The 27,883-nt window shown below is 39.4% G+C and overlaps 1 protein-coding gene across 2 annotated transcripts in view; it reads right to left on the reverse strand.

Moving 5' to 3' along the window:
- The window catches only part of fbxw7 (F-box and WD repeat domain containing 7), a 162,471-nt gene extending 136,063 nt beyond the window's left edge, over positions 1-26,408 (reverse strand). The window contains exons 1-3 of one of the 2 annotated variants that reach the window (XM_049571244.1): positions 25,918-26,408; positions 11,682-11,833; positions 1,633-1,709 (exon numbers count right to left, since the gene is read on the reverse strand). The gene's annotated coding sequence lies outside the window, so the exon portion shown is untranslated. The remainder of the gene's footprint in view (positions 1-1,632; positions 1,710-11,681; positions 11,834-25,917) is intronic. The other variant, XM_049571245.1, reaches the window with a different exon arrangement.
- Positions 26,409-27,883: the final 1,475 nt, after the last annotated feature.

The following is a 27,883-nucleotide window of genomic DNA, read 5'->3' on the forward strand; positions in this document are numbered from 1 at the left end:
ACTAGAAATAAATCTGCAGGTTAAGTGATGTTGAAAACACACTTTGTCACATCCCCAGGACGTCACACAGTGACGCTCTGTCTGTCAGCGTCTGATACTGACACTTGAGGCACCCTTTAGCTTCTGTATAAGATGCACCAGGCCTTCAATTCCAATGTGAACCTTCCATGGCAATATTAAACGCCTAGAGCAAGTGACATAGTATAAAGAGCGAAACGTCTGCACAGAGAGGAGGTTGGGGTGGACAGGTGTGTGAAAAACACACAGGACTTTCACCCAGTAGGCTGCTGTTCATGTCCCGTGTGAACCCAAAAGTCAGCGTCATTTTAACCCAAAGCATAATCTTTTCCTAGCAAAGTAGTTTAGATGCTGAAACCTACATTTCCTGTGAACATGCAAGTTTATTTTGAAAACGCACCGTATGCATGTAACAAGTGGAAACTGACAAGTAAAAAACTGACGCTACAGAGGTACCTTGAGCATCACAGTTTGAAGTGCAAGGGCCACTGACCAAGCTGTCATATTTGTCGAGTTGGGAGTGAGAACGTGTTGGTTAACAAGCCGTAGGAACTATAGTTACAGTATGCCTGTACAGCTCCAAAACAATCTTTAATCTACAACACGTGGTTGTGCATTTTGGATTACTTACAAATACAAGCTGTATCATCTTTTACTACATCAGAGTCAAGAAGAAAAGTAAGTCATATTCACCAGTTCACTTCTGTTACTTAAGACATGAAATACAAGACTGTACAACAGCCTCTGTGTGATACTGATGTAAAGCACTTTGTGGACCCTTTTCATACCCCCCGTTTGAATCTTGTACAGTCATAATGTTAATTGTACATACTTTTTTTCTTTAATGTTCATTTTATAAAATAGCCTGCTTTTGATCCCTTTCTGTAAAGCACTTATTCTCTGGTATCATTTCTACCTATAGGTTGAGCACTTATCTGTGGTGGTTGATGCCACAGTGAAGTGGGAATAAAATGTACTTCATAACAGATCCTTACATGGGAAATGTGTTGCTAGGAAACAACGGATTTCAAGCTTACATCCTATCAGCTGTTGGTAACTCCTAACAACAAACACCAACATGACATAAACTTGAGTCTGTTTATAATGTTTCTCAATGTGTTTGTGGATGTGTGAAAACTGTAAAATGATCTATACGTTAGCAAAAACAGACAACCCTACTTGGACTACTACCAGCCTACTTTTCATCGCCTTTTGAACAGAAGTGTAATATCCTTGTTTGCTTTGTTCACTGTTTGTCTTCCAGGTTTTATTTTCTGAAAACAAAGCTTGTGAACAAAATGCTGTTCACGCACAGAGAGACACACAGCCCACAGTCTGAGGAAAACAAAAACCATTGCAAGCAGTCTCATGAATGGCTGTTAGACATCTATAGCCTTTATATTTTGATCCAAACATCCAAAAAAAGCTTCAGACACAGTATGATACACCAAGGAGCAATTCAGATACACATGTGCACTATGACCCGTTCAAAACAACCACAAATCACACCATTCCTGTGTGTAAACCAACACAACAAGCACTGCATTGAGCACAAGTCACTCATAAAAACTTCCTGACCCCTGAGAAGTTCACACAGTTGCAGTGTTTACTTACAGTTCTCTCTGTCTGTCTTTGTTCAGGCCACAATTGGTCTTCTCCACTCCAGGTCCGACTCCAAGGGTTGCTTCTTTCTGTGGACAAAGAGGGGAAAAAAAGAGCTGTCAGTGCGGCTATCTCAGAGGTCATCAAAGAGTTAACAGGCCGTGGGGCCGTTTGGAATAGGAGAGGAGAATGCAGGAGTGCCGGAGTAGTGAGATATAGATGCTGGGATTTCACAGTTTATTCTCCAAAACCCCGACAGAACACGCCAGCTCTTCAATAGGTTTGCCAAAAAGACTACAACAGAACAATTTAACAACCTGGCACAACATACAACACCTGCATCAGCGTGTAACAGTGAGTCACCACCACATGCGTCAGTTCTTCCTCTGTCTCGTCTGATGGGAAGTGAATAGGGGGAAGCTGCTGGCAAACCAGTGCACAGATAACAGCATTAACAGGATGGTGCCTCTTTGCAAATTTGAAAATCGACCTGAAATTTGAATCCTCCTCACTTTTTGAGTAAGGAATAGGCATCTCCTGACCAATGTTTGTTGGCCCAGATCCGATTAATTTAACAATGGGTATCTGCTGATTCAGAGTCCAATTGAACACTTATATTTACCCAAATATTTAGTAAAGATGTATTTGAAACATTTAAATAACAGCTATAGACAAGACCTGAAACAATTCCTCAAGAAACTCGAGTAACTCCATTACTGAAAATCATTAATTGCAATTATCTGAATTGAAGGTTTATTTAATCCAGATAATACAGTGCACTGTGTTTCACACTGATGATTATTACTATAGCACGACACACTTATGCTGTGGACATGTGACATGAAGAAGTCATCTCATAAGACATGATTTGATGGCATGGATTGCAAAGTGGAGGAAGAGAGAGAAAATAGCAAGGGGCAAAGAGAAGAGATAGGCCAAAAAATGACCAAAGTTGGAGATTAGTTCAAACTGTAAGAAAACGGAAACTCGGTGCGTCTATTTAAAAGCCGATCTAGCCTTCCAGAATAGCACAACATCAATGCTGCAACAACACAACAGAAAACATCCAGTCTGTACATCCAGTTCATGGAGCAGACCCAACACAAGGTCACATAAACATTAGCATTTAACGAAAATCAATGTGAGTGCTGCTCTGTGTCATTGCAAAGTGAACAGTAACATTAAATGGACATAAATAATACTCAGTCTCCCTGTAGGCTGTCAGCATCTAGAAGTCCCTGCTAATCCACCGGTTGACATGAAACCCAAGGACCCCTGCTGGCAAATGAGCGAGGAGGTCCAGGCAGTACGGATGGAAGTCAAACACCTTTCATCTGCATGAACTGCCCACACTGGGGCGGCACAGAGCTGGATGGAAATCAGCAAAGTTTCCCTTTTAAGAATGTAAATAAATGTGGTAGCTGGTTAGGCTTTCACGAACACAAACTATGTTTTGTTTTTTTAGCGAAACTGAGCCAACTTTGGGACATAACAACAGAAAATAAAATGCTGCCGTCAATTCATGAAAGCCTGAGCTTCATTCATGTTGTTATTATTATAGTCACACAAAAATACACACACACACACACACACACACACACACACACACACACACACACCAACTCTTCTCAGTGTGAGTGATTAAGAAAATATCCCAAAAAGCATAATATCAGGTGGTGCAAGTAGCAAGCAGGTGTAAGAAGTCTAAGCATTGTATGCAATTTGACCGATAACCAAAAAAGTGTGTTTTAAAAGGGATGGAAACCAACAACTTGCTCATTTATGAGACTTGTCTTATTTTTTCCTATGTTTCTTTACTATTGTTCTTTTATAAAGCAGAAGTATTTCTTATCTGATTACTCAATTAATCAATAGATTAATTCGTAGAACACTTGATTGCTAAAATAATCAATAGCTGCAACCCTACTGGAGACTACTAACTCGGACACAAATACTGGAAAAAACGCTTCTATGCTTAAATTATTGACATAAAATGAATGACTCATTAAACTGACACGACACAGTTCGTAAACTCGTAAAAAGACATATCACTTTGTTGGGGTTCTGGAAACTACCTTTGACTTCTGGGCAAGATCTACACTACTACCACTCTGTCTGTATGTCAGAGTCCCTGTGATCAATCTGACACAATCCATTTGTTCATCTAACGAAATTCTCATCCTTAAATCAACACTGCAGAAACCATGAACAGCTCATTTCTAAACCCTTGAGTTTAATTTGCTCAAGAACAGTTCAAAACACAGATAAAGGTGTTTTAATATGAGAAATGGAGCTATTGTTTTTGGACAGCTGGGTACAAACATAATTAGACCCACTAGACTCCCCAGCAGCGATGACGAAGAGCTGGCTTGTGCAGAGAGAATAGGATTTCTAAGTTGAAGTAAACAAAACTGGATATGAACTTCCAGTTCTGGGAAATGAACAGATGCCCAGACATGCTATCCAGCTGTTTGACATTTGATAACCGTGAGACAGAAAGACAGTCGACAGAATAAAAAGCCTCACAAATCAGGATTCTTATATAGGCTTTTTATTTGCTATGAAATGCAGAATTGGGAGTCAAAAAATGCACAAACTGAAGCTCTGAGTGGACAACGAAAAACGTGCAGAATCTGCTTCTGGGGTATCCTGGAGGCCTAGTGGTTGGGATGCAGGCAATGTGGCCGTGGTGGCCGTGGTGGCCGTGGCGTCCCCAGTTCTGTTCCAGGTGGAGACTTTTAATTCATGTCATACTTCTCTCTCTCCTCATGAAAAAAAGAATTATGTATATTATTATTAAATTATTACTCAGCCAGGGTGACTGACTGAAGAGAAGATTACTAAGAAGGGATGCCACAGTGAGGAAAATTTCTCACCAGTTAATGAACAACACCTGTGTTACCGATCACACTGGACATTTTACAAGAAAAGATAATCGCTGTTCACATTTAATATCTGTGCTAAATCGAGTGCTAAATTAATGTTAAATCAAATTTTACTTCCTGCTGCTTCACATTAAATCATTTAACTGGTGAAACAAGAGTTGGTTTTTATTATGAAGTAGTCACGGGAAATGCTGTGTGTTTATTAGTGAGATTAGCACTACCGCTATCATTCATCAAAAATGCATCTACAAAACAAGACAAAACTCATTTTCAGCTTTTTTTGACAGAGGATCAGTTTGAAATATTGCAGAGAGCAATGGAATAAGAAGGAGCAGCCACAGTGAGCTGGTGGATGAAGAGCTGCAGGCGACTGACTGCAACCTGCAACTTTTCAGCGATGTATCCAACTCCTTTCTATCATTAACGTTATCAGGTTCCCTATTAGCATTAGGTTTACATTCCAGCTATTGCCAAATATTTTGCTTTTGGCTTTGACACCAAATCCTCTGCCATCGTTTTGTTGGTCAACTCTCCAAAAGTGAAATCTGACTCCTGCCACTCTGTGCTGCCACTCTGCTGCTGCTGTACAGAGCAGACACTGTGAGTTTATAATTGTGGCGTCTGTCATCTGACTATCAAAACGGTGGGTAATATAATCGGTGTATGACTAAAACAACATCTAACACCGGTAACACCCACTACCCCGACAACTAAATAGGCCTATACACATATTTGTGATATACAGTGGGGGGTTACACTCGTGAGTGTGATCTCTTCACCTCTCTTTTAATTCAAACACAAAGGTTTGCCACTTCAGTTTTGCCCACTCGGCAGCCAACTCCTGTGTTCAGAATCAAAATAAGCCACCTTTTATCTCCTATTTCAGGAGAAATAACTCAAGAGCTTTCTAGGAAAAGTTCTGAATGTTTCCCAGAGGCCTTTATGTGAGACACGCACAGAGGTTATGGATGCCTGCAACTCCAGTCTGGGTCAGCTGTGTCAGGATGTGCCAAATAAAATGAGTCCACATGGAGGAATGCATCTGCCGTGTTTCCTGGCCTCGGTTCAGTTTGAGTAACTCTGGTCAAAATATGAGAGAAGCACTCGGTTATGCAACTTCAGTGAACAAAATCATTGCTCTTGTTGCTGGATTTGTTGCAGAAAAACAGTCGTGTTTAGGACGATCTCTGTTCGCCCCAAACTCATTTTTTGTTCCCCTTGGACAATGGAACGATGTTAGTCACTGAGCCCTGCTTTTTAGCCTGCACAGAATTGACGTGACAATAGAAAACTTCGGCCACTGCCATGGGTGAACATATCTTAGTGGCCAATAGACTAATGGCAGTCAACAGGCAAATATCGGCTAACACCAGTGTTCTGCCAATAAATTTTTGTATCCCTGCTTCAAGTGAAATATGGACCTTTGGTTGTAGAAGCTTTAATTGTTTTGATTACATTATGAAATATCTGGATGGTGTAGAATAAAAGGATCATTGCTACATAATGAACAGTCTGTTAACATTATTAATAGCTGAATGGTAAATATTTTGGAGTGACAAATCCAATTTCAGATGCCTTTCCACTGTAATCTTAATATGCCAAAAACATTACACACTGTAGACTATAAATTGTTATTCCAACATGGTCGGACAAACCTGAGAGCTGTTACAACAATGTCTTTAATTCCTGTTGCAGGTGTGAACTTCGAGCCGAGTCTGGTTGACATGTTCTCACACAGCAGAGCAGTGAGTCTTACAGATTAATAATAAAACAGGCCTTGTCTAGTCACACTGGACCCGTGCTTAAGAGGTGACTCATCCTGGATTTAGTTAGCTTTTAGTTTTGGTTCCAAGCTCTGTGGTCCACAAGAGAGTGTGGTTCAGGATATTTCCTGGGTGAATGAAAACCACAGTCTCAAACTGATGAGGATGCCAAGGGGGGGAATATGCAAGTAGGGATGATGTATAAGTGAAAAGTAAAATGTGAAGGGGTTTCGAAACTCGGGGTAAAAAAGGCTCAAGAGCCACAGGTGAATCTTAAAATTAGCAACTATAACTCAGCTTAAACTGCACAGTATTAACTTGGCTCATGTGGCAACTAATGACTTTCTCTCGATATGTATGCTGAGGTGGGTCCAGCTAAAGTCAGGAACTGTCTGGAGCAGCTGCAAACTAGCCAGCAGTACAGAGAGAATGAAAGACACTTCATAAATCACAGCTGGAATGTAGCCTCATTTCCTCCCCGACCCCACCTTCTCAACAGCTTCTTCCTCTGATTCCAGGAGCTTTCTTCACCAAGCAACTGAGACCTGACCATCACAATCATGACACAATTTGCAGCTGTGAGTCCCAACAAAAAAAAAAAAGAATTCCCTGAAGAAAACTAGCTCACATTCCAGTCATGCAGAGCAGGCGTTACAAAGCAAAACAGACACTAATGAGAGGAGGCAGAATTAATGAAAGGGTAAGATCATTCATGTTGGGGTCGAGCTGTCGATTCAGAGTTGATTAATGTCACTGCTGCGAAGAATAATCATTTTAAGCTTTTGCAGACATTGTTCTCATCCTTTAAAGTTTCCATTACAGGTTTGAGTCGAGATTCTGAACCACTTTACTGGCTCTGCAAAGACTCACAACAATTTCTACTGATGAATAAAAACCTCTGCTGGACTGTGGTCTTTATCGTTTGTGATAGTTTGAGTTTTATTAATAACAGTGACAATAATGAATATAGCGGCGATGATGACGATGACATCATTAATCATACTGACGTCTTTTCAGTCTTTTCATTAATGTTGAACTTTGAATGAACACTTGGTTTGATTAGCGTCTCACACTGAACTGAATGAACTTCACACCGCCAATATACAGCAGTGTTTTCCACAAGTGCACACAATGTCCAGCTGGGTGAAATAGTAGCCAGCTGGGCGGGTGGTCAGCACCCAGGGTCAAAATAATGACCAAAGACAGAGTTTGATGACGTTGTGAATTTGCTGACTTCATTGTTAAACAACTAATTGCCATTTTATTTTAAGGTTAGGACTCCTTCAGTGTTTATTGTTCACAAGGTTTTGACGTGGGGGGAGCTGAGCTGCTGTTAGGGTTGGGTATCATTAAAAAAGTTACAATACCAATACCGGTTCCATTAAAAGGATACTGATACCAATGGAGTACTTCTTTCAATACCTAAAGCAAATAAGGTGGCAAACATTTTGGTGGCATCTCAGCACACTCAGCTGCCAATTCTGTCAAACACACAACATTCCACTGCACCAAACCGTGGACTGTATGGGTTGTAGCTGCTGCTGCTGCAGGAGTGTGAGCTCTGCGTTGGGTACAGTGGCGAGAGTCTGTCCAGCTACACCTACAGTGACATGACTAACTGCCAGCATCACACAGCTAACATTGCCTAATGGTTATTAACACATCTAATAACAGTGTCAGGCCATTCTGGTGCCGGTGTAAGTTTGTACAGATCTTTTGACAGCTCAGTGTTGGATGTTAGCCACTGCTGCCTATGTTAGCTTGTGCTAACCGAGCAGACAATGAACTGACTATTAGCGGAGAGCGGCTCCGAAGATGGCAACAAAAGCAAGTTTGTAAGGATTTTTAAATGGAAGCCACTGCTGCTAAAGTTAACTCACGTCTCTGTAAGCTCCACACATCCAATGACTAAAATCCTTCATCTGCTTACAGGATACAGTTAACAACAACCAAGATCTAACAAGTGACAGTGGCATGACCTAATATTATAAGACAGTAGTCGTCTGGAAATACTTTAATGTCTGGCTAAACAGCCAACAGCTGGCACTTGTGGAAAACTCTGGTACAGTGAATGCAAGCAAGCTTTTCCTCATGCCACCGAGACAGACAGACGGACACACAGACACACACATACACTCACAAAAACACTTCCTCAACAGGCCAAACCAGGTCAATTGATAGGAAACAGTAGGCCACTTTTAGTATCACAAAATTTGATTTGATATTTAGCCTCATGCCTAATTTGCACCATATCAACGTTCAGTCTGCAGACATCATGTAGCCAAGGTTTTCCAACAAATAAGAAAGAAAAGCAACGAGTAGTCTGGTAGAACTGGCAGAGTAGGGATACTAGCCCAAAAGAGTGCCAAGTGGTTTGCAAACCATTTTCAAATTCACAATGACAACAAACTGATTCACGCTGGGATTTTTTTGTACTTGTAAAATGTAAATAAAGTACCAGGGTGCATTAAAGCATCAAAATAGATCTTGTTTACAAAATCAAGTAACAGAGGAGGATCCCACAGACCACCTTACACAGGTCCAGGTTAAGCCCCCAATGTCTAGAAATGCCCCTGCATACAGCTGCACTGAAAATAATGACCATCAAAGAGGCTGAGTTATAGGCCTTTTAATGTTTATTGAAAGTCTGAAAAGTTTGCTTTCTTTATGTGAATTGATAAATGTAATGTGGTAGATTTCACAGCACAAGCTATAATTACTATAATTACTTTCAATGTTACAACAGTGGAAGGTAATTTTTTGATTGTAAACATTTAACTGTAAACTGGTTTGCAATGCCTACAAATAATGAGTCATAACGTCTAGAAATGAGGGTATAAAAATCACATCTAATCATTAAATAGCAGGTCTAAAAATGTGTTGTTCATATTTTTTTATATCCTACATTTTAACGGATGAATAAATAACTTGCATGATACTGAGAGGGACATACCAGCATAATGCCACAGAATAAACCAAACGAAGATGTACCTAACTTCAATGTCTTAACAGGTGAGTGATCTTTTATTCAGGGTGTGATACAATCTTTTCTTTTTTCTGTTATGCTAACAAGTAGTCCAACAGTCTAGTGAAGCTTGTTATCAGAGGCCTCACTCATCTTTAGGTGCTTTCTTTCATAATTTGTATTTTCTCTGCATGACATCAGTCGTTTATATTAAATATTGATGGTACATTTGGCGAGATTTATCTGGCTCTGAATTACAAGGAAGACGTGCTTGTATAATGGTCTTTTTTCACTAGAGACAGTCAGTGACACAGAAATCCACAGGCGGACAAAAATGTTCTTAGAGAGCAGATTAAGAGGTGTTTCATCTCAGAGGAAATCATGAGGAACCTGAGCAGCAACGTGCTGCTGCCATGGAAACACTGATAAGCCAACAGATGCCATGACTTTGAACATTACCAAAATACTTTGGTACTCTATCGAGCAGCCATCTATTCTCCATAACATTTATGGGATGCTCAAATCCACAGATCAAAACTGGCCAGAAAGGAACATTACCATTTATATAACAGCACTGATGTGAGTAAAATGATTGAAATATAATTCCTGTCACTTTTAAGCAAGTTTAAAGTGTATCTGAGTAGCGTGACATTCATTATTACATTTTGTTTATACAGCTTGGGCCAAATGTGAGTCAAATTATGATTTTACAAAATCAAAGAGAGAAAAGTAATTGCTCTTTAATCAATCTGCCAACCACAAGGTCATGAATCAAACTGAATTACTGTGTAAGCAAACAGGGATATTTGATCTTTATAATTGCCATGTGATCATTCACAGAGGCACGCACAGGGTGAAACAAGATGTAATTAATCGCTGTGAAGTACACCAAGTAGTAAAATGCATTTTTTTTAATGTAATGGGAATATTTCAATACATTAGAAAAGCACTGTTGGGCTTCTTCTAGGGCTGCCGCCTGAAAGTTGGAGATTCGGACCAGAAGTCGGAGCCCCCTCAGTCGACTGGGATTTTTCAAGTCGCGCAATAGTTTTGTTTGTTATTATTGTCTGTTTTTCATTAAGCATGCAGTGTACCTTTAGGGATGTTTTGGTCCCCAGATTTAGCTGTAGCGTGAGTGTTCCTCTCTTTCATGCTGCTCTCCAGTGCAGGCAGCTGCAGACCCAGATCCAGGGTGAGTCTGAGTGAGATGGAGGCAGCTGCCTGGTGGAAGAGAGGCTTTGCCGTGTCAGCTCCAAGATAACGTTATCTTCTGCCTCCTGCTTGTAAGTGGTGACTTAACAGCTCACGGAAACTTAATACAAGATGGTCTCTGGCTTTTGTTGGACATCCAGTGTCAGCAAAAAAAATGTTGCTGCTGCACGTTGCTAGCCTGGTTAGCACACCTTGGCTCGGAGGGCTAACTTGGCTTATTTACTATATCACATAAACAATGCTGTCACGCTGAACGTCCTGCCGAACCCTGTTCAAACTCTCAACCTCTTTATGGAAAAAAAGGAAACAACAGTCAAATCAGGATGTCTACGGGTATCAAACAGTTAATTTAATGCCTTTTAAGACCCTTTCAAGACACCTTTTAACCAAATTTAGGACCGATTTTTGGCAAAATCATGTTACATATTTAGGTATTGCAGGTAGGTAGTATATATGTGGTCTTGTGCAGAGGTAGGTGTTGTAAGAATATGGTTATTAGAGTGAATTAAGTTGATCTATATTTTGCCAACATGTAACTGCAAGTATGAAGAAAATAACAGTATTATAGTTTTGTTTTTTTTGTTTTTTTAAAGATTTCTAACATTAGAAAAGTGGACCTTTACATACATAATAAGAAATTAAAAGATGTAAAAATTAAATTAGATAAAATATTTGTAGTAGTTAGACCTCACAAATTCAAATTTAAAACTATTTAATGACTTTTAAAGCCTTATTGTTGTAACATTGAATTTAAGGCATTTTAAAGACTTTTAAGGACCTGCAGACACCCTGCAAATATTTGTACTGAATAGTGAAAATGCATTTGACTGACATAATTATGAGTCGGGGCCTACAGCTTCTACAGGATCTCTGATGTAGAGGTATTAAGGTGTCAATTCATAATCTGTATCAGATCAGTGAGTTTAGTCAGTCAAACATGTTTGTATAATTGTAATTTTCACAGGAAAGACATAAAAAATAAGACTCCACCTGTTAAAGGCCATAATACTCCTACTAACAAAATACCAACAAGTTACTTCAGCCTTTCATCTTTTCAAGTTCCATGTGTACACACAAATGCTGTTAGGCAACAATGCAATTCAAGTGTATATTTCAGCCCGAGGCTCACAGAACAACAGCCAAAAAGCTACTACAGGGAAAAAAAACACTAGAAACAGCAGCAAAGGAACAAGAGTAACTGAAACCGTTTCCTACAAGACACAGAAGGGGCTGAACCTTGTCAGTCGAGGGACTGCGTAGGGGCTCTGGAAAAGCTTGCCTGTGCTTGGGGGTACAGCGTTGTTATCTGCAGCACCACAGACCTTCCCCTTTGAAGTGATGCTGAGCCACCGACCGAGCCAGGGGCACCGAGGGTGGAAGGTGGGAGGCTAGAGAGAATGTAGAGAAAGCAATAAAAGGTGAGAAAACAACTGTGGGTTACAAAAGACACAGCAACAGCAGAGACATAAACAAAACATTCATGTTCATTTTCATCTTGTAATGTCAAAAAAATGTACCTCAGAGATCGTTTATGGCAACTTTGTTAGGAGGAGAGATAAAACTTTAAGGTCACGTCACTGCTTTTCCTTCGTGTTCTATGTCTTGTTTAGGGAGGCCGTCTTTCGTATTAGGGAGTAATGAGGAAAGCATATGGTGGCCATGTGTTGGAGAGCGATAGGCTGCATCGGGAGGGGATGTACAATCAGATGGTAAAAGTGAGGAAAGTGAACTGACAGACTGTTTTGCCTGCTCCTTCTGTTCACTGCAACTCTCCCTCAAGGATTATCCTCTCTAATAGACTTAAAGGCACTTTAACTGAGCCGCCAGCTGCCTGCATCCCCAACGGAAAGCCACCCAGGTCAAGTTTGAGGGAGGATATCCTACCATGACAATGCAACACATTCCTATGGTGCCTTTACTTCTTTGTGACACCCAAATAACCTGTTATTTAACTTTGATCTAAAGAGTAACCGGATAAAATGCAGTTAAGGGAATTAAAACTGAAAATAAACTTAAATGCAGGTATTAAAACTGCCTTCTTATTGAGCATGCTATTCAAGCATTTTGGGTGCATTCACGCCTACTTAAAGCTGTCAACTTGGGATCAAATCAGATGCATTTTAGAGCTACAGTAAGCGTGACCCAACCTACTTTAATTTTGATAAACAGTAAATAATTCATCCAGAAGAAAAGGGAATGTGGGCCAGAGAACTGTGATCTACATAGCATCAAACTGAGACGACTTCTGTGTTGGCAAACTGCACAGTGCAAAAGTCATAAAATTGTACTGAATCCACAAACAGCCTAAATACAATGTTTTAGATTTAATTGCCTTAAATGGTTAGGTTGGTTTTGGCAATTTTAAAGCTGGATGGCCAAAATTCTACCATACGGTGCACATTTATGGGAGAAATTATTATTTACCCCAAACACTGCAACCACACTTTTTATCACAATTTGGAAATAGTATGAAGGGCAGACGATGATGAGTGTGCCAGCTGCAGACACCTGCGTGGTGGAGAAAAGACAAGGACGGGATGCTGCAGTGACCTTGGCTTTTTAGTTGATTAAACTGAATTTGGAAATGAATAATCAGGTCAGTGGTTCTCTGTCCCGCTCCACAGAGTATACACACTTGGTGGTTTTCCTTCAAGGCGTCTTGTCACGGTCTAATTTAGAAAAATGACGTGGCTGACTGCATAGAAAACTAACAATACACTCTTTTCTTTGTCTCACCATTGACTCACCTCTATCATTAGTGGGTTTGTTCTTCCTGACCTCTATTGGACTGTTGAAATGTCTGCTAATTACTAATTTGTAGCTATTCAACATTTGACTCTGTAGTGGCAGGTAGGGACACTACAATATTTGGAAGTGATTATGATTAGATAAGTGAGTATTATGATTGTAAAAGCAAAGCGCAATTGTTTAGGAGATGGCAATAAATGTTTTAAGATACTTTTCCAATTATATTTTACTCTACTTTTAAATCAAATGTAATCCTAATTTGGTCAACATTTCTATTTCTTCCTCCAGTAAGTTGTTACCTACAGACATATCTACCAAACTGTATGACTAAAAAGAAACAGCATTAATTGTATGAACTGAAGAGTCCATGAACAAGATGCTAGGGCTGCCAATATGCAAAACAAAAAAAACAATTATTTTGACAGATATTGCGATTGCACTGTGAGTTGCGATTTTAGAGATGTTGTGATTTTTGCTGGGGTCTGTACCAAACAAGCATATAATCTTCCGCCTGAAAACTGATTTGTAGGCCATGGAACCAGTTCAGAGAAATCCTGAGAGTTTTGGCTGATTGTGTTGAACACATACAAAAGAAACAAAGAGGACTCCCTGCTTGATTCAGCAATCTTTTGAATGTCCGGTTTCTTTAAACTTCAGGTCCACGTTCACCCCATATATTTAGTGTGAGCCCCAGAAGAATGAGAGCACTCTAGTGTTCCTCAAATGGGGAAACTAAAACATACAACCTGCAGGAACACAATCACACAAACAATCAACAGTTAAGAATCTTTAGAAAACAAAGAACGTAACCATAAAGTACCATAAAACCAATATAAACTCAGGTTTTGGTGAACTTGTAAAGGTAAACTATTGCTTGTAAGCAGCCTGACAGGGTCCTCTTGGACCATGAGACAGTGGGAAACCTCTGACCAGGCGTGTAAAAGAAGCCTCCATTCACAAAGACAGGCGTTTCCATGCCAACAGGACCTCTGCTGGGAGAGGCCTCCTTTCAAATGGTTTTCATCCTGCACCTCTGCTGCAGTCTCAGAGAAGGACTGGTGGGCATTTGAGAGGGAATGAGTTGTGGGTGGCAGTGAAGAGATGCAATTGTATTAAGGCAAGATGGAAAAGGTCTGAGCTGAAAGCCCCAGAGCCTCTGATAGCGAATCACACCAAGGCAGGAGATGCATCTGTGTGCTGTGGAGCTACTCATATCGCTTTCACACCAACACTGTGACATGATATAAACCCATGTTTGCTGTCAGTATGAATGCATTAAGGGCTTCATACTAATGACTACAGCAATACTAATTAAACTTTTGATTAGTAGCCTATTGGGTGATATGAAAAATATATCATGAGACAATAGAAATTAACCAACCACCAATGATGTCATTATTCCATTATAACTCTATCTATAGTTGGCTGTATTAGATTATTGACTAAATAATCAGTCAATGAGTAGAAATGCTTGAGGCAATCTTGAATTTACAGGAGCTATATTAAATATTTTGTAAAACTATATCAAATGACAACAATGTGAATGAGGACACTTGTAAAGATAAATCTACAGAAAAGAGTCTGCAGCGCCTCCGACTGAGCTTTATATTGAGTTTCAGATCACTGTTTAGCTTTCTGAAAGTGAAGTTAACCGTTTTGGTTCACTCTCATCACTCATAACCTTGTTTTTTGCCCGAGAAGGCAGAAAATCAAGAAGCAGACTGATACTTTTAGCAACAAGCTGGTGAACATAGTTTAGCAGCGTTTAGCAGCTAAAGAGCCAAAAATTCCTCTCAGGAGTTGGTAGAGACCAAAAACAGAGCTAAAACAGAGTGAATATTGGATTTATATTCATCACCATAAACAGGAAACCAAACAAATGATAATGTTGCACCCTAACTGCCAAATGTGTAAATAAAGAACTATTTGCTAATAATTTAGCTGTATCAAATTAAAAGTTAGTAACATGTTCATGCTGTGTTCACAAGCTGCTGCTTTTATGTGGCCAAAAACACCAGTTACTGTAGGTTTTAAGTGAGGAGGCTGACTTGATGAAATGTTTAGGCCTAATTCATTTCTTTGAAAACTGATCCTCAATTGAATTTTCAGAAAATTACTGATACCACAGATGATACATACACGCCTTTACATACAATAATATATTTTTCATATTGCTCATTAGGAGATCAATACATTAATCTGGATCGATGTACCAATTCAATAATCAACAATCAAATATTATCAATTTAAAGTAATAACATCAACACATATTGTCCTCTTTAAAACATGCCACCTTTATTGTGAAATTTTCAAGGTACCATTTCTGTCCAAGCACACCTCCCTCCTAAACATTAAAACAGTTCTAGCGGCCTAGTGCCAGGCAGAGCATGGCAAGCAGCTAAAGAAAAGACAAGATATTAACTGATATCGTCTCATGTTGATCGCAGGATCGGGCTGCAGAGATATACTGGTTTTAAGGTATAACATGATATAAAAATTGACAAAAAAGAAATATGCAACTGGACAGAGAATCTTCCCTTTATTTTTTATCTTCAAAAAGGATACTTCCATTAACAAAATGTTCTTAAGTTTCAATTATAGTAATAAAACCTTTGTCCAACCAACAATAACACTTCCACTTTTCAGTCCTTTAAGGGTCATTGATTGATATAATTTCTGTAATGCTGTGATACCGTGAAACCACAATATTTTCTGAGATGGTTATCGTACTGTGAAAATCTCATAGCATTACAACCCTATCACAGGACCTTGATTTGAATCAAAACAAAATCCCATAGTATCAGCAAATATTGTATTGTTGTCCAAAGAAGCAATATAGTATTGTATTGTGATGAAACTTGTAATTTACACCAATATTGTCTATCACTACTGATCATTTTAAGAACTGGTTACCGCTTCAGTCTTAAAACTGTGGGGGTGTACAGATTAATTGATGATTCAAACATGTGAATTTATTGATTCAAATCCACAAATGTGGACTCTATTCGGAGAGAAATTTGTCAAAAAACTACAGCTGGAAGGTCTGCTCTTTGTGCTAACACTGTGTTCCTGTAGATATGATGAGTGAAAGGACACTGGCACTGTTAAAAATGTGCTTGTTCAGCACCAAGAAACAAAGCAGGTGTCTCTCCTAGGACAGGATGAAGACTGTGCTCCATTCTCCTATCTGTATTCAGTTAGTTTAAAATCTGTCTGCCACAGCATAATTTTGAACTATAATATATCCACTATTGACTTGTTATGTCCCAATCTGCGACTTCCTCTCGTCCCCCCACTATGTCACACAGCGTTCACAGTATAGCCCACATCAAAGCAATATGCCTGGGAGATTCCTCTCTGTGTTCATTAACCAACTCAGAGCTACATGGCACAGCACTGAATTATTAACGTGCTCCTTGTGCCTCACAGATACAGAGCAGAGGGCCATTCACAACTGCAGAACACACCCACGCTCGGCTGTAGTTGCCTGTAAATTTCCAGTTAACCCTGAAAACTCATTAGGAAAGCATATTAAGGAAGCACGAACCAGAAAATACCATCACATGATTGATAACAGCAGTATAGATGCAGGAATTGGATGATGAAAGCATGCAATAAAACAAACAAAGAAATACTAAATTTTAAGATATGGAGCTTCATTTTTTCGTAAGCGTGACAAGAGTATACAATACTAGAGTGCTGAATAACAGCAAGGCCTGAGAAGTGAATACATAAAAAGTTTCAGGTAAATTAAAACTGTGAAATGAATCTCAACACTGACAACTTTTTCTTTGACAGACACAACAACTTTACATAACTCACAAACTCAGTGTAATTTCAATCAGACAGGTTCCGTGTTACAGAACGTTATCTGATTAATATCTGAAAACATCACCTTCCACATCATTTACCAACAATATAGTTTCACTCCAGTATTCAACCCCATGATGCTAAAATATAATACCCTTACAGCTGAGACTACATATCATAACAACTAGAACTACTAGGGATGAGCATTTTAAGTAAGAATACGCTCATTAAATTATTAGAGTACTGTGGAATATAAAGTGGTCAACAAGTGCAATTTAAATGTCATTTATTGATCATTTAATTACCTTTTAAACCATAAATCCAAAGTTAACATAGGAAAACTCTGTCATTACATACGTTAGACAAAGCACCAAAAGACCATCTCCAAGCCGCTCTGCTCACGGTCAGTTCAACGTCTGCCAGGTTAGCACAAGCTGACACCAAAGACACCACGAACTTCCGACTCCAGGCAAACGAACTTACATCAACACCAAAACAGCACAACTCTGTTGTTAAACCCATTAATGACCGTTAGGGCATGTTTGCTATGTGATGCAAACAGTTAGCCCTGCCAGTGTGTGTGTTTGCAGGTAAACTCGCACCAATGTTTCCAAGCACAGAGCTCAAACTCCCACAGCTGTAGTCTGCTCGTGTTTCATGATAAGATTTTACCCATTTAAATGACAAAAAAATAGAATAGTCATGTTCACCTGTTGGAGGTTGGGCGGTACCTACTCTATATGTTGATCTAATACTGACACCCAAATTGTGTACTCAAGTACTCATGCCCATTCCTTGTATTTACCCAATCTTACTAAATATTACACTTGCAAGTACCTATGTCTCCCAATGCTTCAAATGGACTCAGGTGAGATGAAGCCATAGTGCTACTGAGTGTGGATGCTAGTGTAAGCATGCCTCACATTCATGTGGCTATGTAGAGTTCAGGGACTGTCAACTCCAGACCAGCGACTGGAACCAGACCACAGAATATTTGATACCACGCCACAGAAAAAGCATGATTTAACAAAAAGAATAATGGATCTTTATAGGCTGTCACAGGCTTTTCTGCAGCAACTGCCTCTAACATGTATCTCTCTTCATTACCTCCTGTAAAATCCCCAACACGATACTGTTTTGGAACTAAAGTAAGGTATCCGTACGCAAAGTAATCAGCCCGTCATCACACCATTAGCGACTTGTTTGCTCCTACTGCTGGCAAGTAGCTAGCCAACATGCATCAAGAGCAAAAACATATGCTGTTGCCAAACTAACACCCCATAAAATATATTGTGTACATAATTTACCCTTAAAGCTTTTGAGTGTCCAAAATGAGTGTGAAATTTTATGTTAAAAACACAAGGAAGTTAAAATAATACTGTCCATGGCAATTAGGCTACTTTCTGCTAACAAGCCCACAATGTAATGAGTTTATAGATCCAAAAATTGTTGTGTGACTCTAAACCTTTCAGCGATCGATAAAATAAAATGACAAGCCTCCAAAACCTAAATTCACTGCTCACTTTTGAGCAAACTCCTTATTAGGTAAGGAGTACTGAATGCATGAACAGAGGAGGGATTCTGGACGCAGCAATAAGGAGTTTTGGGAGGCTAGAGAGTTGCTTTGGAGGAGGGAAGGAAGATAAAAGGCCTAACGTGTGTGTTATAAAATCCAAACATTTGACCTACTTGCAGCCTAACCTTTATTTCCACCCTCCTTGATGTTGTTGTCTGCTGTTGCCCCGAAGTCCTACTTGATGGGTTTCTTAGAGACTTTTTTTTCTCTTTAAGATCTCCAGGAGATGGGAGATCCCTCTCTCTTCAAGGTGACTTGGACCTCCCCACAGAAAAGCCCTTTAATTTCCTCTTTCCTTGATCTCACTTTCTCTCAAGTGCCTCTGCCCACACACACACAATGCTGACGGCAGGCTGGACTTTTATAGAGGCTGCTCCGCTAATCTTTTTGCTTCGCTTCATGTTTTGTTTCCTTCTCCATTCCCCAGTTTACTAACTCCTCTAAATAAGTCACCACACTCACTATACTTCCTCCACTTGGTCTTCTCTCTTTTTCCACCAATTCCTTCACATCTACATTTTTATCTCTCCTCTCATCCTCTTTCTATCCCCTGTCCTCTCTCCTCTAGAGCAGCACATCCATCCTCAACAACCCCATGATTGTCTGAATTCATTAAAATGGATAAAAAGTAAGTGGCACATTTAACAAGACTGACTCAAGTAACAATTCCCACTTTCACTCTCCCCTCTAAACTCAAGCTCTGCAGCTAAAACATCCATTCATCACGTGAAAATCTAACTGCTTTTTTAAACTCTGGACTGACATCATAATCATTAATCTCCCAAGTCCTCAAACTCATCTTGACCAGAGGACCTGACTTGTGCCCTCAGTCCCTTCCCCTCTCTCCTCTCTGAGCTGTGGATGCTCATCAAACTACCCTCATCAATTCCCCCCAATCCAGCGGATGTCATGAATCACTCATTATCCAAATGTCCCTTTCACTAAACCTTGTTTTGGGTCCCAAAAGGTCTGGAGGACTGCCCATTCTAATCAGACTGCACTCATTGCGTTACTAAAGCACTGCACTTCAACACAGATGCTTCTCTCTTCGGTCCTCGACCTCCTCGTCCTTTCCACTTCCTCCACGACCATAAACCAGATGGTCCTTGTTGACTTGGGGGTATCTCCAATGTATGGCAGCAAATTTAAACATCTACACTGCCATAGTCTCTTAAGACTCTGATGAAGACATTCTTTATGCCAAACGGTAGTGTCTGCACTTTGTTTTGAAAGATCCTACTATGACCATGTACTCCAGATCTCATTATTCTATATCCTGCCAAAGTGTTCCTGATTTGTCTCCTAAAAACTGGACGCCACTGTACAATTACACTGTCTATTTACATGACAACAACTTAACAGAGGGCGCACTAGTAGGAGAAGTTCTTGCCCTGGACCACCTGTAATGCCTTCTCAATTGTTGAGGGACTGACAAAAAACAGAGGGAAGTTTATGGGACAGCATGAACCTCACTTGCAAGCTACATGTGACAAGGAGGTATATAATCAATAAATCTATAAAATGCAAATCATATAATCCCAACATCCCTCGTTCAACTGTGACTGCAGACTTCTGTTTAAAGTATCCCAATCACAATTTTTCGAGCTACTTTAGGCCGAATATCTGGCTTTCCAGATATCGGATTTCCACCCAGTTAAAGAAAAAAGAAGATTGTGTCGTGGTCATAGTTCAGTTATCAAAGTCCTGTTCATATTAACCATGGAGTCAAACAGACTGAGCAACGGCTGAAGAGGTTGTAGCCAATTTTGCTAACATTTAGCAGCAGAGCTGAGAATAGAGCTGTCTTTCATTTCCATCACTGTATTGCTATTTACGTTAGTTAGTTTGTACTTACAAGTTGGTTTAAGACAAGTCTTGCTTTATCAAAGGTTATAGCCTGCCATGCTGCCATCTACCGTTACCATTGCCAATATTCTCAGATGGCTTCGCCTAATTTTACCATCCTGTTCTCATCCACTAAAATGATATGGGGTTTGCTGTCTACAGTCTCCCTGTTTCCACATGAACGAAGCATTAGAGGGGGCAGTCCTAGTTGCAAGTTTCCTCATGTTTCCTGTTTCTCTCTCTTTGGTCAAAGAAGGACGAAAACCAAAAAATTTGCCTTAAAAAAGGAAAGACCTGTATAAAGCATCCCCGGATGAGATAACAGTGACAAGAGATGTGGTATAAAGCAGCAAAATCAGGAGGAAATAGTCAACAAATCCAAAGAAACTTTTGTATCAAAGCAGTTTCCCCAGAAATCCAAGATTATATATGTTTAATTGTAGCTTAAACATTCAGAGGGATAAGCTGTTGCCTACAGGGAATATCTTATCAACCCAGATCCACAAAATAAGCCTGATGAACAAAGAGTTTATTGCCAATTATTAGTTTCACTTATGCATGTAGGTTACAAATGTGCTTTTAATTGTTTCTAATTCTAAAAAGACCAGTCGTGTCTCCAGGAATGTACGCCACCTGAAACACGTCTCCTCTGTTGACATCCTCAATAACTAAACTCACTCATACCCCCCCTTCATGTTTTGTCAATACGAGCTTCAAAGCCAGGAAATCTCACTGTCCATATGAGAATAGTTTTAGGAAGGCCCTGGGGTCAGTTACGCGGCAACAGTCAGGAGTGTGGGAATGTGAAGCTTTCTGCAAACAAAGTCTAGGATACCCCTCATCTCTCACTCTCCGAGGGCCTGCAACAACAATCACAGCCAGAAAAATAGTATTTCATCACACTGATCCACGTGAACTGAAAATATGCCATTCTTGTCTCGGTATCGCCAGCCTATCTTCGTACTTCTCTAATCCTTACTTATATATATGATCTTAACGGTTAGATGGAGGAACACATGTCCCGCGTGACATCATACAATGAACTGAGAGTTCAGTCTATGTTCATGCACTTTCAGAGGGATACATAAAAAGTAGTTTGACTTGTTGTGGGTAATAAAAAACTGTAGCTGCTTGGTTTGTGGATAATAAACAGCCTCTTTCATTCATCACATTAGGATGCAAAATTATCAATTACTGGACCATGACCGGATGAACAGTAATAAGAGTGTGCATGCCACAAGGGCACAAAATATGAAAATACTAGTATCTGAGATCAAATCAAAGTCCCCACACTTACTATAGATTCCTAAGTTACTGGTACAGATATGATTTTTCTATTTTTTTCGAATGAGCTTTCAATACATTGCTGCTTTATCAAGCCAAAGGTGAAACTGAACGGGCTGAACTCCAGACAACAAAGTGGTTCTTGTCTGTTGACGATAAATCAAATAAAGAAACTTATTTCTGGTGACTGTGACTAACATGTTGTCCTCAATGGATCTCTTCTAATATCTCCTCTAAGGACATGCATGCACACAGTATATGGCACATTATCAAAGACAAAGACAAAGTCTATACACATATAGATTCATTTGATACTCGGCAATCACAAAACTGTTAAATTAGGACCAAACTTCTTTTTTATTTGGATGAATAGTCAGTAGTGTTGTGTTTGTAACAGAAGTACGGTAGGTTGTTGAAGCTGATGAAAAGCCAAAATATCAAACTTCAACAAATTAAGCCAGATTCCCAGCATTAAGTGGGAAACCTGCAAATGTTGCTGGCTGTCCAGACTACTTCATCTGCTGCACAAATGCCTTCCAAAGCACCTCTTGACAGTATGTTGCTAAAAATGTTCACTAAAATAAGTAACTGCTTCAAAGCCCAACGCAAACCAACAGCACTGAAATAAACCCTGTCTTTAAGCTCTCTGTGTTCAGCTTTTGTTGACACTGTCTCAGAGAGGTGTTGACTTCTCATGATGGTTTTACAGAGAGTTGTTTTAAATTATCTAAAAAGGAAAAAGTCTTCTCAGAGTAGTTTTAGATTTGAAAAGCAAATAGTAAAGTATCTATTCTACAAGTCGACTGACTGTGTGTAAACAGTTGGATTCTGTGGACTGGCTCTGTGCATCATCACACGGAGCTTGAGCAAAAAGAAGAGCATCTTCGCACTCGCATTCCTGTAATCTGTTTTATATAGCCTAAAAGAAATGTTCAATTTCTCACCTCGAGGATGTTGTGTCAAGACAGGACTCTCATCTGACATTGTCCTTGAAGATACTGCCCAAAATACAAAAGACAACCGCCAGAAAAAGCATCATCTATATATTCTTTCCTTTCATTGTTTTCTTATTACAGCTTTCAGACCTTCAAGGTAACCCACACATTTTACCATGCTGTTTCTGTCGCATGAAAAACCACTTGTGGTGACCAAGAGACAGATGTTCCTTACTCTTGCTACCTCAAGAGGGACAGGCTCAGACCTGAGAGGCCAAGTGAATTCACTCAACTGGCAGGTAGGGTGGGGACGAAGCAGTCATCTTCTGGAGAGGAAATAAGAGCCACTAGTCTACATCTTTCATGTCCTGCATTCGGAATACAAACGGCTCCCATCAGGTAGATGATAGAGTCCAATTACAAACTGGAGAAGATATAAAAACTCTGTCATCCTTCTACAGCTCAGTCGCCAGAAGAAAATGTTGGCACTGCATGTTTCTACAAACCACAAACACTGTACATTTTCATGTTTCGTACACATCATATCAAATTTAAGTGATATAGTATACAAGCTAATTTTGTCATCGGGAGGAGAAGGGGACTGTAGACAGCATGTTACCTAGACGAGAAGCCTGCCAAGCTGCAGACAAAAGTGGTTGTGTTTTAGCGAGCCATTGCTGGCTGTATTTTCACATGCTTTTTTTTAGCCTCCAAGCGCAGGCATTTCGTTGTAAGGCAGATGTATTTTTTTTTACCAAGACATTGCATTTCCTGCCAGGACTGTGCACCCAAAACCAGGTATGTAAGGCCAAAATATTACCTTTACATAACCATAACCAAGTGGTTTTCGTGCGTAACCACAACCATGCGTTACCGAAAACACTGCTGAAACGTAAAGTCTCAGCGTATCCACTCCAAAATAACGTGCTAATGTGACGCATCTGTGGTTTGCAGAAACATATGATGCCAACATTTTTTCTGGTGATTGGGTTGCCCTCTACCAGTGAATCTTCTAAAGCCAGGACATAAAAGTGGTGTAAAATGAGGAGCTATGTTGCACACATACACTTTATTTTTGCACGTGTCTGTGCTATGCTTTACTTGTGTTTCTGCACTGTGTCTGTTTATGTGGTGGCCTTTATGTCCAAGGCGAATTTCCCTGGAGACAAAGTAATCTTGAAACAGACACAGTGAAGAAGGTTAAACCTGTGCCTGCTGTGTCAACGTGTGTTATTTGACCTGCCTTCACACCCCTCCTCTTGACCTTGGTTTAACATGCTTTGGACACCTGTTCAGTGAACTGTCTTTTCCATTAGGGATTGTAATTTATTTCAGTGTTAGTTGAAGTTGAAGTTTAAATTGAACTTCCAGACTAGAAACTGCACACAAGAAAGACACTATATGATCAGACAACAGAGAATCAGGGTGTGGAGAGAAGTGAAACCAAAACTTTCTGTACTACTTATGCAATGTAATTCTGTGCAATTCTGATGCATAACAGTAACACATAATGAACAGTTCCAGACGTGAGTTTGTGTGAACACACGCCCACTGATTTCACTACTGAAGACATGAAGTGAAGAGGTTAAACTCAGGTTGAAAGTGAATGTGCTGTAGCACTATCCTGGTTACGTGAAGCACGTGTAAACATCATATCTTGGTATCAGAAACCTTATCCCAGTTCTGAAAAACCTGAATTTGCCAGCTGGAGTACTCTCATAGAAATCTGGCAGCTGAGAGACCGTGCAGGAGCATCCTTGACTAAAATTAGTCAACAAACAAAAAAATAAAACAAAAATTGCATAATGATGGTCTACTTCATGAAGTAAAGTAAATAATGCAGAGGACAAATCTGTTGTAATTTGGTCTTCCTTTATAAAACAGTATATGGAGACCAGAGTGGTTAAAGCAGCGAGAAACCAAGCTGGGTTCATCCTCAACAACTGAGGAAGCTCGGTCAGTACAGACATGACAGATCTGCTGGATATCAAGAAGACAAGGCTGTACTGCAGCAGATAATCAGAAACTTTAATAATCTAGAACTTGATAAACAAAATCCTGTCTACAGTGATACAAGTACCCAGGTAACAATCCCAAATATCCACAATCCCCTCAAGGAGATTGGATTTATTTGAGAGCTGTTATTGATGACTGGATTACTGGATTAGAGACATGGGACAGTGTTTAGCTTGTCTAACAATCAGCAAAGCCACCATTACTTAAGAAACTGCCTTCTGTAAAAGTACAATAGCTCCTGTGCATTGTTAGATCAGAGCAATCCAGTGTGTTCAAACAACCTACAAACTGTTGTCACTGTGCCCCCCCCAAGAACATCTGGATTTAGCCAATGTTACATAAGTGTGGCACAGGTTAACTTTGCATGGGGTCTGCAAGCATCTGGGACTTAATGCCTCCATCAAATCAAGAGAAAGCCCGATCATGTAGCTCCTAAATTACACCTTCATATTTTGAACACTGCGACAAGGCTTTTTGTTTATCAAACTATCACACAAGTAAGAAAAAAGGCAACAACACTATTGACTAAGGCTGCAGAAGATGAAAGCTCTGTGAGCATTTTTTAACAACTGAAAATGCATTACAAAGCACTGCCTTTAATTAACTCAAACTCTTTCTATTTTATTTTATTATGCCTTTATTTAACTTTATTTCTCACGTTTTATTCTTAGCATATCTGTTGTTGCTAACTGCTGCCTCTTCTGTTTGTTATTCATTTATTATTTGGTTTAATCCTGCAGAATTTGCACTTGCCTGTTTCTATTGTGTTGTTTAGTCACTTTATTGTTTAGCACTTTAAGCTACGGCCCACGTAATGTGTTATATAAATAACGTTTATTATTATTATTATTATTATTATTATTATTACATAATGAACGTGTTGCATGCGGACTGAACTTCTCTCAGTGCAGCGTTTGACTCAAGTTTGTGCAGCTTGTTTTAAAGCCAAACTTTCAGCAGCGAAGTGAGCCACTACACTTCCCAAACTCGGTCAGATTGTTTTAACAAACGATGCAAACATTACGACAGAGCACGATCGGCCACTGAGAGCCGAACCTGACACCGACAACTTCTTTCAAAAAGCCAACAAGCTCCACATCAACAGAAGTGCGTTAAGCTGACTAGCGTTAGCAATGCTAACTCAGCTAGCGAAGGAGCTACTCGTTAGCTGGCTAATGCTAGGCCCACTTCCACTGGTCCATCGCTACAATATCCCCCAGTTATGATCTTGCACTTTGTGATTTTATACTGTGTTTACCTCAGAAATGTGGAGGTGAACAAAGACAGCAGGCCTCTCCAGTGATTCCTCTTGGTCGTGTATCCAAACCGAGATATATCCTTTGGAGCTTGGTGAAGCTAACGGCACAGGCTCCGGTGAGGTTAAAACGCTCCTTCTTCGCTCCTGGGCTCCTCCACCAGCAGCAAGTCAAGTGTTTGTAACTAACAGAGGCTAGCACGTTAGCTGGGGGAGCTAACTAGCCTCTACAAGCCGTGTTCGTGTAATGTTAGCTGGCTAGTAAAACACCGCTAACGTTAGCTGCTCTGTCAAATTGACAAATGGAGTGTTTTTTGGTCGCCCCTTTGGCTCTGTTGTTTGACTGGGCGACATGCGATGGCGTCCGACCATCACAGGAGGGAAAACACATCCAGTGAGACCAAACAGCGTGTCAGTTGTGAGTGATTTGCCGTTCATAGGCTCCTCAACAGCCGCCAGGTTTGTTCGTCTCCTGACTCTCCACCGACTGGAGAGAATGGCTGTCGCGACATGATGATGGCACGTTTTTGTTTGCTAGTGGGCGCCCGAATATGACGTAATAATATACTCCCTGGACGACATCCACGTGAGAAAATCACAATCAGAATATGGTTTTTATTTATTCATATTTCACGACAAGGAACTGGTGCATTATATATTTCCTTTATTTAACCAGGGAATTCTCATTGAGATAATAATCTCTTTTTCAAGAGGATCCTGGCCAAGAAGGCAGCACAAGAAGTTACACAAAGAGTGACATACTAATAAACATCAGATAAAAAAAATAAAAAATAAAAAAAAATTACATTAACATGTTGACAAAAAACTTAATTAACAATAAAAATACATAAAAAAGGATAATTTTTAATTAAATTTACACGTTACAGCAGCTCAAGAGTCAGAAGCTAGAGAGAAAGGGAAAATACTGAGGACTAACAAAGAATACAACAGTACAAAGGTACAAATTATATGAAATAAAAACAAAATAAAAACATATACACTCCACACACCTGTCACTTATACAGATACTGTACGCCCATGATTGATAGTGGCACAGAATAACTGAAATACACACATTAAAATATAAAAGCAGGTCCTGCAAAAATCAAGAGACGTAGAAAGGATGGAAGAAAACTGCAGCAAAAACTATGAAAAAATATAGCTAAAAAAACCTTTTTTTTTCATTTAAATTAAAAAGTGTAAAAAAAAAAAAGCGCTTTTTTAAATATATTTAAAAATACCCAAATTACGTATATTCATACATATTATATATAATATACTACTAATAATACAATGTTCTAATCATATAAAAGTAGGTTTTATGTCATGTATTTAATTTTATTAATATTTAATTTTATTTATTCATAATCTGGTTGAGTATGTAAGAAACATATTCCTTGCTATATTTAATTGTTATATTTTACTCTCTATTTTTATTTGTACTATGTTATGTTAAGGTCCTCAACTTGATACTAGTCAGTGATTCTAATTAATGAGGCTACAATTAACATTATTATCAGTGAAGCATGGAATTAATTGGGGATAACATGTTCTGCAGGGTTATTTGTGTGTTTCTCAATCCTTATTGGATATGCAGAATTTATATGGTAATGACCCATTTTTTATTCCATTTATTATCTTCAATTAATTGATTCCAAAATAATTTCCTAGAGGATTTGAAGTGGTCTCTATTTGTCTGTGAAATGTATTTTTGAATATGCTAATTATTGCATTTTAATAAGTGTTATCTAGACCACTGATTCTAATTTGGTTGTGGTTTAAATTTTTAATGACTTTAAAGACAATATTTCTTTCCATTAAATAAGACAGACCATGCAATAGTTTTGCAAACAGATGCAAATTCTCCATTGGTAGACAAGTCAGCATGAATTTGTTGTAAGCATATATGTGCTCATTATCATTAAACAAATAAGCCGCCCTGAGACTGGGAGGTCGTGGGTTCAATCCC

The sequence above is a fragment of the Epinephelus fuscoguttatus genome, linkage group LG3, assembly GCF_011397635.1.
Source record: "Epinephelus fuscoguttatus linkage group LG3, E.fuscoguttatus.final_Chr_v1".
In the NCBI taxonomy this organism is placed as follows: domain Eukaryota; kingdom Metazoa; phylum Chordata; class Actinopteri; order Perciformes; family Serranidae; genus Epinephelus; species Epinephelus fuscoguttatus.